Source organism: Heterodontus francisci, chromosome 10, assembly GCF_036365525.1.
Source record: "Heterodontus francisci isolate sHetFra1 chromosome 10, sHetFra1.hap1, whole genome shotgun sequence".
Taxonomy (NCBI): domain Eukaryota; kingdom Metazoa; phylum Chordata; class Chondrichthyes; order Heterodontiformes; family Heterodontidae; genus Heterodontus; species Heterodontus francisci.
The window spans coordinates 101,476,066-101,491,481 of NC_090380.1; the positions used below are offsets into that span (position 1 = coordinate 101,476,066).

The following is a 15,416-nucleotide window of genomic DNA, read 5'->3' on the forward strand; positions in this document are numbered from 1 at the left end:
CACTTCATGGCACCTATCTCAGGAACGCCCATTCTGATCTCACTGCCCAATTCATTTCACAAACATTTTCCATGTTACTGCTACACTGTTGCTGCCTGTGCATTTTGAAATGCTGTTTTGTCATACACCTCAATGGTTGCTGGTTCAGTAACTATTTAACTGGTGAAATGGAAACAACCTGGTCCATCACTAGCTGGCAGAATCAGTCAGTGTAATAACACAAAGTGACAGCAGGCACAATCCTTTTTTACTTGAGAGCTGTAGTTCACTACCATAGGTAAGAAGGCACTTGTTTGGATGTAAATGTTAGAGATAAACGCGATGAATGTTGAAAATTTCAGAAAGGCACAGGGGTTCAATCAGCACCTGAAGCTGAAGAAGACATTTAAAGAAGCAAAATCTAGCAACAGTTGACACTGAGCCAAAGATGTTTGAAAGGGTGATTTAAAGCTTGGTCAAAGAGGTAGGTTTTAAGGAGAATCTTAAAGAAGGAGAAAGCGGGGAAGAGGCTTAGGAAGGGAATTCCGCAGCTTAGTGCCTGGATGGCTGAAGGCACAGCTGCCAATGGTGTGCGAAGAGAATTGGGGATGCATAAGAAGCCAGAGTTGTCGGAACTGACAGTTCTCGGAGAGTTGTTACAAAGGAGGTTACAGAGATAGGGAGGGGTGAGGTGATCAAATGTTTGAACATGAGGATGAGAATTTTAACCTGAAGTTGTTGGGGAACTGGGAGCCAAAGTAAAGCAATGAGGCTCAATGGAACTTGATGCTGATTTGGATACTGTCTGCAGAAGTTTGGATGTGATGATGCTTATGAAGGGCAGGAGGCAGGCCAGAAGAACATTGAGATGGTGAAGTCTGGAGGTAACAAAGGTGACATGCTGGCTGACAGTAGTGAAACAACGAGGGGGAGGAGGAGTAGAGTTGGGTCAGCATACATGTGGAAACTGATGCCATGTCTTTGGATGATGTTGCTAAGGGGCACCATGCAGGTGAACAAAAGGAGTGGGACCAAGGATAGATTATTGAGGACTACAGAGGTAATTGCACAAGGGAAAGGAGAGAAGCCATTGCTGGATCTGCTCTGGCTGCGTTCAGATAAGTAACAGGGAAACCAAGATCCATTGAGCTGGACAGCAGAGGAAAGATGTTGGAAGATGATGATGTGGTTCATGCCAAAAGTTGAAGAGAGGCCTAGAAAGATGAGGAGAAATGGTGCACCAGCATCAGCATTTGAGATCTTAAGGTTGTTTTGGTGCTGTGGCAAAGACAGAAATCTGATTATAGAGAGATTCAAACAGGGAATTACAGGAAAGATGGTCACAGATTGAAAGTCAACAACATGTTCAAGGACTTTGGAGTGAAACAGGAGTTTGGAGATGGAGCAGTAGTTTGCAAGGACAGAGGGATTGAGGGTAGGTTTTATGAGGAGGGGGCTGATGATGGCAGTTTTGAAAGGAAGGAGAATTAAACCTCAGGAGTGGGGGCTATTGCCAATGCCAGCTAGCATGGTGTTTAATCTCGATAGACAACATCATTACATTCCACTGCCTCTAGTGTAGGACACATTCGTCAAAATTGGGCTTGGTAGGGCCTGTTGTCTGGATGCTATGGCTGCTGTTCGAGTTCCAAAATGGTGTCCGATGCGTACACACTTCTGTTGCAAATCACACCGGATGCCATCTTGGTGAGGATGTTAGCCCGTGCATCTGGATTATGATGTCAAACAGCATGCAATGCTGATTTGGCACCAGTGGTATGGTTTTGGAGCTTAATGCTCCAGCTGGTGCCCCTTCTTGATCTCACACGGTTAAATATGTGTTATCCATCAGGAAGGACAGCCCACCAGTGCTACTGAAAGGGATCATCAACCTTTGCAGGTTAGTTGCTGGTTGATTTCTTCCGGCTGTTGTTCTGATCCTGCGAGTGTTTTGTGCTTTCTATAGTTTTTTCAAGTTATAAAAGTCTACAAAGAATGGTGTGGCAGGTTCTGAAGAACATTTTTCTGACTTTCAAGGCTTCTGCCCAAACCATTTGCTCCCAGACATGAGTGCACTAGTAGACATTCCCCTTGGAATACAGCATGACTTGGAGAATGAACAGAGGCCAGGCAGAGTAGGACAAGCTGTTGGAAGAGGAGGGGGAGAAGGACTCTCAGCAGGAGGCCAAATCTCCCCAGTGTGTTCAGGGAGCAATTCTCCTCGCTGAACCTCAGAATGTGTGTGATGTCTACACTTTAATAAGGACATCCTCACTGAAATTTGCCACCTGCTGCATCTGCAACTGTGACCTCAGAGCAGGGCAAGGACCGCATTGCCTATGGCTGTGGAGGTGACCGTGATGATTAACTTTTATGCCTCTGGCTCCTTCTAGGCTGTAGCTGGAGATATTTGCAACATTTCCCAGTTTGCCAACCAGTGTTGTGTAAGCGAGGTCACTGTGGCTTTCTAGTCACAGGATCATAGAATGGTTACAGCACAGAAGGAGGCCATTCAGTCCATCGTATCTGTGCCAGCTCTCTGCAGGAGCATCTCAGATAGTCCCACTTCCCTGTCCTTTTCTCTTGCCCTGCAAATTTTTTCTCTCCTGCTGTTTATCTAATTCACTTTTGCGAACCATGATTGTATCTGTCTCCACTCACAGGTAGTGCATTCCAGATCCTAACCACTCACTGCGTTAAAACAGTATTTCCTCATGTCACCATTGAGTCAGTGTCCTTTAGTTCTTCACCCTTCTGCCAATAGATACAGTTTCTGTCTATCTACTCCGTCCATGATTTTGAACAATTCTATCAAATCTTCTCTCAAGCTTCCTTTCTTTAAGGAGAACAATCCCAGCTTCTCCAATTTATTCATGCAATACAGATCACATATCCAGGCATGAAACAGATCTAGAAAAACAGCAGCTTTCAGAGTAGAAATATCTACAGGGAAAGTACCTGGACATTTTTAGGAGTGATAACAGGTTGCTCAGAAACCAAGGGCCTTATAATGACAATGCACATTTGTTGGTAGGCGAGGGATGGGGATGTGGTGAATTGAGCAGTAGCTGAGGCTACTGGTGCAGTTGGTAGGATAGGGGGCGGGATTCTGTAAAAGATGGCGGCCCGCATGCTCGGGTTTCAGTCCACGGAGCTACCGCGATCTTATACGCGGTGGCTCATTAACATGGCCGGGGCGGACCATCCCCCCCCCCACTCCGATGATGTGGAGGGGGCGGGTGAGCCAACCCCGCCAATGGTCTCCGGTGCCACTGTGCAGGTACCGACACCATTTTTATAGGGCTTCCAACCCTTACATTTACTTTAATTTTTTAAAGAGGCATTACTTTAAAAGTTATTACAAATAATTAAATAATGTTCCCAGTCCCTCTCCCACCTCCCCAATAAATTTACATTTCATCCCTTGTCCTCTCCCCCCCACCCCCAGAAAATACTCACTTTCTGTACCCGACCTTTCCCCCTCCCAAAGGTTAGAAACTTTTAACTTTACCCCTTCCCATCACCCCCTGGACCAATCAAGTCAGTTTGACCCCGCTCCCCGCCTCCCACATTGATAAACTTACCCCCTGCCCCCTCCCCACAGGTGTCATGCCTTGTTTCCCCGGATGGGGATCCGAAGGCGCGGCAGTGCCGGCCGCCAAGATGAAGATCGCGGCGGCACATCAGGAAGTGACAGGTGACATCAATGCAGGTGTTATTTATCTACATATTTAAATTGAGGTCCCGTTGCTGGGGCGATCACCACGAAGCCTCGTCACTGCTGACAGGATTGGGACGGGACCTGCCAGCGTCGAGGTCCATGGCAGCCCACATCCAGGGCAATCTTCATGCCCCCCCGCCACGTAGCCTGCATCAAGGCCCCCATAAAATCCAGCCCATGGCGTTTGAAGTTGTATTCACCAACCTTGACTGCTAGTGTGAGATCATTGTACCTCTTTTGGCACTGCATTCAGGTCCTTGAGGCTTAACTCCTGGCATTGACCTCAACAGTTATCTGTTCCAACTGTCTTTAAACCATGTATCTGGAGGACCTCCTGGCCCCCTGCGGATACAGGACATCTCTCATTCTTTCCATGTCCTCCACCAAGATCTCCAGTGCAGCATCAGAAACCTTGATACCTACTCTCTCCCATGTTGTGTGCCATTCCTCAGTGTTTCCAAGACATGTTCACATCCTACACAACTCCCAGCACTTGTTTGACTGGTGGAACGCTGCTGATGGCCTTGGAGGGTGAGCAGCTTTGGGCCTCGGAGCTCACTGACTCTTACAGTAAAATATATAGTTAATAGTAGAACAGTTTTCATAATTTGTGAGGCACTCAGAAGATCAGCAGATCTTGATCAATTGCAAATCAAGAGCAGCCTGATTGACTATTCAACACTATGATGCATTCAGAATAGGAGGAGTGACCTGTCCAGCCAAGTGTGTTAAGAGGTGCGGGCTAGCTTTGAGTGGTGCAAGGAAGTTCCTAAGCTCCCTGCTGTTGTGTGCAGTCAATGAACAGCATGGTTAGTGCTAGCTCCCCACAGAAATCATTATTATGAGCAGGCAGCATAAAGTTGGTGTGCTGGCTGCATTTCAATCAATGGGTTCGGGTTAACCGTGCATTGTGATCCACATGCCCACTTTCAGGGACTATCCAAATTCCTAACCTGCAATGCAGTAATAAAATACAAATATTCAAGGAGTCAATCCTCACCACAGACTGTACCAAATACTTTCAATTTACAGCAATGGGCATTTGATGAAAAATTGTTACTCTGACAGCATTAAATTTTGCGTAATAAAGATTGTCACATAATGTATGTGTAGTAAATAACTTAGCCTGAGTATTTGATATATGAAGTTATTCTGTGTATGTTATATAAGAACTTGACCAGAACCAGTATCCTGAAAAATACTCCAAACAGCTGTACACTTGCAGTCAGCACCAATGAACAACAGCCATAACTACAGCAACCTACTATATTTAATTATCCTACTATTGAAAGAAATTTCAATCTTGACCAAAACTCATCACATTTAAACTTTACATTTCTTTAACAAAGCACATGAAACTGCAACGAAGCACACCATAGAAAGAACAGGTCAATCAACAAATGAATAAGAAAAACAAAATAACACTTTTTTTATTCATTCATGGGATGTGGGTGTCACTTCCTATGCCAGCATTTATTGCCCATAGCTAATTGCCCTTGAGAAGGTAGAGGTGAGCTGCCTTCTTGAACTGCTGCAGTAAATCTGGTGTGGGTATACCCACAGTGCCGTTAGAAAGGGAGTTCCAGGATTTTGACCCAGTGACAGTGAAGGAACGGTGATATAGTTCCAAGTCAGGATGGTGTGTGACTTGGAGGGGAGGTTGCAGGTGGTGGTGTTCCCATGCATCTGCTGCCTTGTCCTTCTAGGTGGTAGAGGTCATGGGTTTGGAAGGTGCTGTCGAAGGAGCCTTGGTGCATTGCTGCAGTGCATCTTGTAGATAGTACACACTGCTGCCACTGTGCGTCAGTGGTGGAGGGAGTGAATGTTTGTGGATGGGGTGCCAATCAAGCGGGCTGCTTTGTCCTGGATGGTGCCAAGCTTCTTGAGTGTTGTTGGAGCTGCACCCATCCAGGCAAGTGGAGAGTATTCCATCACACTCCTGACTTGTGCCTTGTAGACGGTTGACAGGCATTGGGGAGACAGGAGGTGAGTTACTCGCTGCAGAATTCCCAGCCTCTGACCTGCTTTTGTAGCCACAGTATTTATATGGCTGGTCCAGTTCAGTTTCGGTTCAATGGTAACCCCCAGGATGTTGATGGTGGGGGATTCAGCGATGGTAATGCCATTGAATGTCAAGGGGAGATGGTTAGATTCTCTTATCCTCTGGGCCCTTCATCACAACCCCTTGATTAGACAGGAGAACCCTGTTACAACTGAGACTGAGAATCACAGAATGATAGACTATGAGAGCACAAAAGGAGGCCGTTCGGCCTATCATGCCTGTATCGGCTCTCTGAAAGAGCTACCAAACAGTCCCACTCCCTTTTTCTTTCACCATATCCCTGCAAAGTTTTCCCTGTCAAGTATGTCTCCAATTCTCTTTTGGAAGTTACTGTTGAATCTGCTTCCACCACCCTTTCCAGATCATAACAATTCTCTTGAGTAAAAAAAAAGGAAGACACAGAAAGTCTCCCAGAAATACTAGGGAACCAAGGGACTTGTGAAAATGAGGAACTGAAAGAAATTAGTATCAATAAAGAGGTAGTACTCGAAAAATTAATTGGATTTTAAGTTGATAAATCCCCTGGACCAGATCAGCTACATCTCTGCAGTCTGCAGGAACCTTTCCAGAATCTATAGAATTTTGAAAGATAACCACCAATGGTTCCATTATTTCTATAGCCACCTCCTTCAATACTCTGAGAAGTAGCAAATGTAACCCCGCTATTTAAGAAGGGAGCGAGGGAGAAAACAAAGAACTATAGATCTGTTAGTTTAACGTCAGTAATAGGGAAAATGATAGAATCTATTATAAAGGATGAGATAACTGGGCACTTGGAAAATAATGATATGATTGAGCAGCATCAACATGGATTTATGAAAGGGAAATCATGTTTGACAAAACTGTTGGAATTTTTTTGAGGATGTTACTTGTCACATAGATAAAGGAGAACAAGTGGATGTGGGGTATTTGAATTTTCAGAAGGCTTTTGATAAGGTCTCACACAGGAGGTTAGTAAACAAAATTAGAGCACTTGGGATTAGGGGTAATATACTGGTATGGATTGGGAATTGGTTAACAGACAGAAATCAGAGAGTAGGAATAAATGGGTCATTCTCAGGATGGCATACTGTTACTAGTGGGGTATCGCAAGGTTCAGTGCTTGGGCCACAGCTGTTCACAATCTATATAAATGATTTGGATGTGGGGACCAAATGTAATACTTACAAGTTTGCTGATGACACAAAATTAGGTGGGAATGTAAGTTGTGAGGAGGGTGCAAGGAGGCTTCAAGTGGATTTGGACAGGCTAAGTGAATGGACAAGAACATGGCAGATGGAATATAATTTGAATAAGTGTGAAGCGATCCACTTTGGTAGAAAAAACAGAAAGGCAGAGTATTTCTTAAATGGTGAGAGGTTGGGAAGTGTTGATGTCCAAAGGGACCTGGGTGTCCTTGTTCATGAGTCACTAAAAGCTAGTATGCAGGTGCAGCAAGCAATTAGGAAAGCAAATGGTATGTTGGCCTTCATTGTAAGAGGATTTGAGTACAAGAGTAAAGATGTCTTGCTGCAATTGCATAAAGCCTTGGTGGGACTGCACCTGGAGTATTGTGTACAGTTTTGGTCTTATCTAAGGAAGGATATAATTGCCATAAAGGGAGTGCAACGGAGGTTCACCAGACTAATCCCTAGGATGGCGGTATTGTCTTATGAGGAGAGACTGCAGAAACTGGGCCTGTATTCTCTAGTTTCGAAGAATGAAAGGTGATCTCATTGAAACTTACAAAATTCTTACAGGGTGTGACAGGGTAGATGTGGATAGGATGTTTCCTCGGGCTGGTGAGTCTAGAACCAGGGGACACAGTCTCAGAATAAGGGGCAGGACATTTAAGACTGAGATGAGGAGGAATTTCTTTACTCAGAGGTTGGTGATTCTGTGGAATTCTCTACCCCAGAGGGCTGTGGAAGCTCAATCATTGAGCATGTTCAAGACAGAAATCGATTGATTTCTGGATACTAATGACTTCAAAGGATATGGGGATAGTGGGGAAAAATGGTGTAGAGGTAGATGATCTGTCATGATCTGTTTGAATGGTGGAGCAGGCTCTATGGGCCGAATGGCCTACTCCTGCTCCTATTTCCTATGATCCTATGATCTTCTCAACTCACCCAATTACATAACAATTCCATTAAATCTGTGTCCTCTGATTACTGATCCTCCTGCCAGTGGAAACAGTTTCTCCATATCTACTTTATCAAAACCCCTCAGAAATCTGAACACCTCTATTGAATCTCCCAATACCTTTTCTTATACCCAACACAAACGTACATTTCACATGCAATCCGATGCTTCATATAAACTGAAGCACAACTTTGTGTGCAAAAGCAATCTTGGATAGTTTGCCCTGGGTGAAAAATAGACCAATTTATACTTTCTTTAATAAAAACAAAAAATGCTGGAAATACTCAGCAGGTCTGGCAGCATTTGTGGAGAGAGAAGCAGAGTTAACGTTTCAGCCCTGTGGCCTTTCATCAAAACATCAACAGTTCTGTTGAAAGGACACAGACCTGAATCATTAACTCTGTTTCTCTCTCCACCGATGCTGCCTGACCTGCTGAGTATTTCCAGCATTTTCTGTTTTTATTTCAGACTTCCAGCATCTGCTTATGCTTTCTGTATGTTGAATATGTAGGATTTCCACTATTCATCATTTCAGATGGTAATTAATAGCAGAGGCCTGCGCTCCACACTGGCAATGCACAATCGGAAGATTTACCCCACTGTCAACTTTGAGAGGACTCTCCGTGGGGCAGAAACATTTTACTTCAACAAAGTACAACAAGCTTTCATGTAGAAATGCATATCAAACACCACCTGTAGTGTCTGACAAATGCTGGCTGCTTGGACCTAACCTGCTCACATTATGTCATTGATTATTTGCCTGCTCACATACAGTAATTGTTTTAGCATTTGGGTGTTTTCCCAGACACTGAGCAATCAGCAAAATCTGAAAGAAATGGAAGCTATTCCCCAGGCATGCGATTGCATAAGCCATTTTGTGAGCTTTCTATTTCCTAAAATAGGCCATGTTTGGGCTAAGAAACAGCACAGAGTGAAAATGCATAAACTACAGGAATAATCTTCTTTATAGGCAAGGCAAAGAGGTGGGCAAAGAACAACATCTATAGATAAAGATATATCTTGTTCACAAAGAGGCAGCTGACCAGTTTAATATACTGTAAATGGATCTTAAAATACAGGAAAGAAGTGTGAAGTGTTATGTAATATAATCCAAACTATGCAAGAAAAAAGACATCCATACTGAACCAAACTCATTCGTGCATATATGGAATGAAATTATACTATATGATATCACTGTGTACAGACTTAAGGAGTTTGCATAAAGTTCTTTATTTAAATGTCAGTGTATTGTGAGGGTATTAGTACTAGCATTTAAATAGTTGACAAAGACATTTTATTTAAGCATTTGTGCACTGATATTATAATGTATAATTTCATCCCAACTAATTTATATTAACTCAATAAAAATAGGGAACTATGTTATAAATCAAGTACTGGGAATATCATCACAAGTGAGTTCAGCAACCTCCTTAATTCCTACAGCGAAGAAGGGTCGCTGACCTGAAACGTTAACTCTGCTTCTCTTTCCACAGATGCTGCCAGACCTGCTGAGTGGTTCCAGCATTTCTTGTTTTTATATCATATTTAACCCTATTGCCTGTATTTAAATCTGCTAAATGTACACAATGTTTTCCCTGAAATTTTATTCTTGGATTGGAGTTCGGCTGGGATTAGAGTGTCAGCAAAGACTCTGAAACACTGCATAAAAAGTGAATAATTTGTAAACCACAGCCCACTCAATCATTCATTCAGCAATCTAGTCAAAACACATAGCGTAAGTCCATATTTTAAAGAGGAGTGATTAGATTTCTAAAATACACTTGTCTCTAGGTAAAATTTGAGAATAAACGATCATATGTCAAGGGCTGAGCATTAAAAGCTGGACAATTGTGGAATGTTATAGGTTTGAATCTTGAAGTTTTGTACTAAAGTGGTGTGTTTGGATCAGGCATCCCATAAGATAACAATGAATAGGTTACAGTTACACACATTCAGTGCCTGTGCTTGAATTAGGCTTTTGTCTGACTCAGATGCACGTTCCTTTGGGGCTGATTATACATGGATATCAAATACCAGAAATGTTGTGGGAGAAAGTAAATCTGGATCCAAGCACCTTTGTTTTCTGTACCAAATCTTCCCTTTCATTTGGGGAAAAATCATAGTTGGGAATTTCCTTGGAGCTGCAGGCATTCCACCATTGTTACTTTGCTGGGAATGCTGGCAAACCCCTATGTAAAAACTTTCAGGCTCCCTGACATCCCCCAAAATCCTCCCGCACCCCACCGCCGCCCAATGTTCACCAATCCCCAATGCGCACCACGTCACATCGCGCACCCCAGGGCCAGTGTTACATGAGGGTACTGTGACCCGATCTTTGTTCCATCTTCACAGAGGACTCCTTCTGCGACACTGGCCTCAGTGAGGTCTGAGGCCTGATGTCTGAGGAGTCCTGGATCTCTCTATACTGACGCTGGGCACTGATCCTGCATGGAGGCTATGCTCAAAAATGAACATTCTAGAATTTCTAGCATGTTGACTTTATAATGGGATAGACTCTCACCTCAGAGTCAGAAGATCATGGGTTCAAGCCCGACTCTAGAGATTTGAGCACATAATCTAGACTAATACTTCAGTTCAGCACTGAGGGAGTGCTGTATTGTTGGAGATGAGAGATTAGAGCGAGGCCCTGTCTGCCCTCTGCGATTTACATAAAAGATCGCTTGCCACTATTTCGAAGAAGAGCAGGGCAGTTCTTCCAGGCATCCTGACCAATATTTATCCCTCAACCAACATCACTAAGACATGACTTGGCAATTTATCTCATTGCTGTTTGTGAGAACCTTGCTGTGAGCAAATTGGCTGCTGAATTTCCTACAGTACAACAGTGGCAGTCAATTTGCACACAGCCAAGTCCCAGAAACAGCAATGAGATAATGCCAGATAACCTGTCTTAGTGATGTTGGTGTGCTCGGAGTGAGAAGGGAAGTCAAGGAAAACTTTTTCACCCAAATAGCAAGAGGTCTCTGAAATAAGTTACAATGGACAGCCTTTGAAGGGAACAGTGAAATAGGTTTCATAGAAGTGAGTCTGTAGCTGGATGGGAATTAAGGACAAGGCATGAAACTTGCTAAGTGGGATTGATCTATCAAAAGGACCTAATGACATTGTCCTCTTCCTAAAATGTTCCAAGAAAAAAAAATCTGTGACATTTCTCCCTGATCCCAAAGGTAATTGTTCCACAAGACATCAAACTAACACTTGGTTTCACATTATTCAACCCTGCAGAGATGGATTGAGTTCTTGGAAGAGTTTCATTCTAAAAGCAGCACAGATCAACTAAGAGAATGTGGATATTTTCTTATCCCTCCTTTTATGAGGGCAGTGGGTTTGTCTTTACTGACAAGTTAGTCCAATTGCTCTCCTTTTTACTATAAAGAAATAACACAAGAAATAGGAGCAGGAGTAGACCATATAGCCCATCGAGCCTGCTCTGCCATTCAAAATGATCATGGCTGATCATAGGATTCAACTCCACTTTCCTGCCCGCTCGCCGTATCCCTGAGAGAACAGGATTCTGTCTATCCCAGCCTTAAATGTATTCAATGATGGAGCATCCACAACCCTCTGGGGCAGAGAATTCCAAAGATTCACAGCCCTTTGAGTGAAGTAATTTCCCCTCATCTCAGTCCTAAATGATCGGCCCCTTATCCTGAGACTGTGCCCCTGTGTTTTAGATTCCCAGACCAGTGGAAATAATCTCTCAGTATTTTTAACCTATCCAGCCCCTTTAGAATCTTATATGTTTCAATGAGATAACCTCTCATTCTTCTAAACTCCAGAGAATACAGGTCCAATTTACTTAGCCTGTATCATAGGACAACTCCCTCATCCCAGGGACCAATCTAGTGAACCTTCACTATGCTGCCTCTAATGCAAGTTTATCCTTTCTTAAATGTGGAGACCAAAACTGCACACAGTACTTCAGATGTGGTCTCACCAAAACCCTGTACAATTGTAGCAGTACTTACTTATTCCTGTACTCCAACCCCCTTGCAATAAAGGCCAATATGCCATGTGCCTTCCTAATTGCTTGTTGTACTTGCATGTTAACTTGCTGCATTCCTTGCACAAGCACACCCAAATCTCTTTGAACATCGACAATTAAAAGTTGCACACCTTTCAAAAAATATTCTGCTTTTCTATTTTTACGACTATAATGAGTAACTTCACACTTTCTACATTATACTCCATCTGCCATCTTGTTGCCCATTCACTTAACCTGCCTATATCTCTTTGCAACCTCTTTGTGTTCCTCCCCACAGCTTACCTTTCCACCTACCTTTGTATTATCAGCAAACTTGGATATATTACTCTCTGTCTCTTCATCTAAATCATTAATATAAATTGTAAATAGCTGAGGTCCCAGCACTGATCCTTGCAGCAAACTGTTTACAACCAGAACCATAAATAGTTGTCCTAATATTATTATTTATGTAGCACTTCATCACATTCAAACAACTCAAAATGTTTGACACAATGAATTACCTTTCGAATGCAATGAGTTAAAAAGTCAGGACTCTTTCCTTCAATCTTGATGTGATGGCAATTTTTTTCCAAGCTTCCGTTATGTAGATAAAGAGGAGCTACTTCCTCCGGTGACAGTGTCCAGAACAAGGTGTCGTAAGTTTAAAATTACGGCATTCAGGGACGATATCAGGAAACAGGGCACACAAATAGTAGTGGAAATCTGGAACTCTCTCACCCAAAAGAGCTGTTGAGTCTGCTGAAAATTTAAAAACTGAGTTTGATAGATTTTTGTTAGGCAAGGTGGGTAGATGGAGTTAAGTTACAGATCAGTTATGACCTAATTGAATGGTGTAACAGGCTCAAGAGGCTGAATGGCTTAGTCCCCTTCCTATGTCACTATCTACATTAAGGCCAAACTTCAGCTCGATTCAAGAAGTGCATTTTCACCATTGTTCCACCTACATATTATTCATTATGACTGTGCAAAATGTGTAGGGTGAAAACCCCAACATTTTGCAGAGGACATATCCCTTTGGATCTGAGTTTCTTTGCTGTAAATCTTAACCATGTGTGCAGAGCCAAGAGCCAGGCCCTGTGCCATGAGATTCAGGAGAGCTCACCATCTGAATTGATATATTTCTCTCTCTCGGTTGATGTTATTGGAAGCCTTCAAAACTGAGATTGATTAAGATTTGGGCCTTTTCTCTGCCAAACTGTCCAATTCTTTTCTTTTTACATGAATCATTTCTGACCATGGATAATGTCCATGAGAAATGAATGCAGCCAAGATTTCAAAAGTGAAACCACAGCTCATTTTATTTTAGATGTTCATTTTTTAAGGGAAAAAATGGTATACTTTAGAAATCACTGCTGGTGATATGCTAATTTAACATTTTCGTATGACAGTCCTCTGCTTTTTTAATTGGAATTGTTAATCCACATATTTAGGCCCATCACATATATTTTAATTGGATTAATGCCCGATTTAAAAAGTTAACAGTTTTTTTCAGAAACTGCAACATTAAAGTAATACTCCTGGATGAGACTATGAGATAACTTGCTATTAGAATTACTTTCAAATTTATTCTGCCATGTATTAAAACAGAGGGTTTTTAATTTAATGAATGTACCAGCATCATCTATAATAAAAGCAAAATACTGCGGATGCTGGAAATCGGAAATACAAACAGAAAATGCTGGAAATACTTAGCAGATCTGGCAGCATCTGTGGAGAGAGAAACAGAGTTAACGTTTCAGGTCTGTGACCTTTCATCAGATATCCACGTTACTTGAGTGATCAGTGCTTTGTGTATAATAGCAGCTAATACAGAGGCTAAGACAACACGCAACAGCTTAATGATGAAGGATCTCAGACTGGTTGTATAATGAAGGATATCAGCCAGGTTGATGTTGAAAACAGATCTCTACTCATAATGCTTTTGACTTTTCTCATTGAGATGTTATATTTCCAGAATTTTTTGTTCTAATTTCAGATTTTCAGCATTTTGTATTTTTAAAATCTATGTTTTACCAAAACAGAAACGTGAAAACTTCCAGACTGATGTGTGTTGGGTTTAATTGTATATGTATTAGTGATGTTGTAGGGCATTCTAGAGAAAGTCTCAGACTCCAGTAAATGTTAACAACTTTTTATTATCTACAGTTACTATATATGGTCCCAGCAAACCACATTAGCTAGCATCCTTTGTGCTGCTTTACCTTCTTCTCCTCAAGCCTATCTCATGTGACAGTTACATCATCTTTTGTACAGTGGGAGGGGTCTCTCTCTATGTCTTCGATATTAACCCTTTACATCCTTATACTACATCTCCCCACAAGTCTTTATCCACCATTTTACCAAACGTGTATGCATTTATGACTTCTCTACTATTCTCTCTCCCCCAAGTCTCTGACTTTACAGATTCAGTCTCATCGGAAGTTTGACAACTCTCCCTGATCTGGTTGTAATCTATCTGGGATGACGAATCATCTTCGTAGGAAGTCTAGGTTGCTGACTTGGTTTTTCGTTTCTATTGGTTGTAGTATTCTGTTCAGTTTGGGTTTGTTCATCTTCATCTGGATCTTGCAGATGGATGACTGGCTGTTGTTTTTGCAGAATAGGAATGATATTTCTCCAATTCCTTCGTATGTTCCCTTCATTTGTTCATACAATCGCTGATAGCCCTCATGTTTATGGATTACAGTACCTTCTTGTTCCAGGTCACATATCCACACTTTTTGACCATTGTTTAATTTGGGTAAGCTTCTCGCTCGAAATCTCTGATTGTAATTCTAGGTTTGTTTCCTTCTGTAGGAGTTTTCCCTTTCTCGAACTTTCTCGTAGTCTTGAGTCTTTAATCCAGGCAATAATTTTTGAGGTAATACTAGATGTTGTGTTCTTAACTTCCTTCCCATTAGTCATTCTGCTGGTGATAATTCGCACAGCAGGGGCATTGAGCGATAAACTTCTTTCAATTTAGTATACTGTATTCGCTGCTCACAATGTGGTCTCCTCTACACTGGGGAGTCCAAACGCAGATTGAGTGACCGCTTTGCAGAACACCTCCGCTCAGTCCGAAAGCATGATCCCGAGCTTCCGGTTGCTGGCCATTTCAACACCCCCCCCCCCCCCTCCCACTGCTCTCATGCTGACATCTCTGTCCTGGGATCGCTGCAGTGTTCCAGCGAACATCAAGGCAAGCTCATGGAACAGCACCTTCATCCAAGTCATTTATATAAGTTGTAAAAAGTTGAGGCCCCAGCATTGATCCCTGTGGCACACCACTCGTTACATCTTGCCAACCAAAAAATGACCCATTTGTGCCTATTCTCTGTTTCCTGTTAGCTAGCCAATGTTCTATCCATGCCAATATGTTACCCCCTACACCATGAGCTTTTATTTTCCACAATAACCTTTGATGTGGCACCTTATCAAATGCCTTCTGGAAATCTAAGTACAATACATCCACTGGTTCCCCTCTATACACGACACATGTTACTTCTTCAACGAGTTCCAATAAATTGGTTAAACATGATTTCCCT

At 42.4% G+C, this 15,416-nt stretch overlaps 1 protein-coding gene across 3 annotated transcripts in view; it reads left to right on the plus strand.

The window, feature by feature from the left end:
• erg (ETS transcription factor ERG) overlaps window positions 1-15,416 on the plus strand; it is a 276,398-nt gene that overhangs the window by 99,036 nt on the left and 161,946 nt on the right. The window lies entirely within an intron of this gene.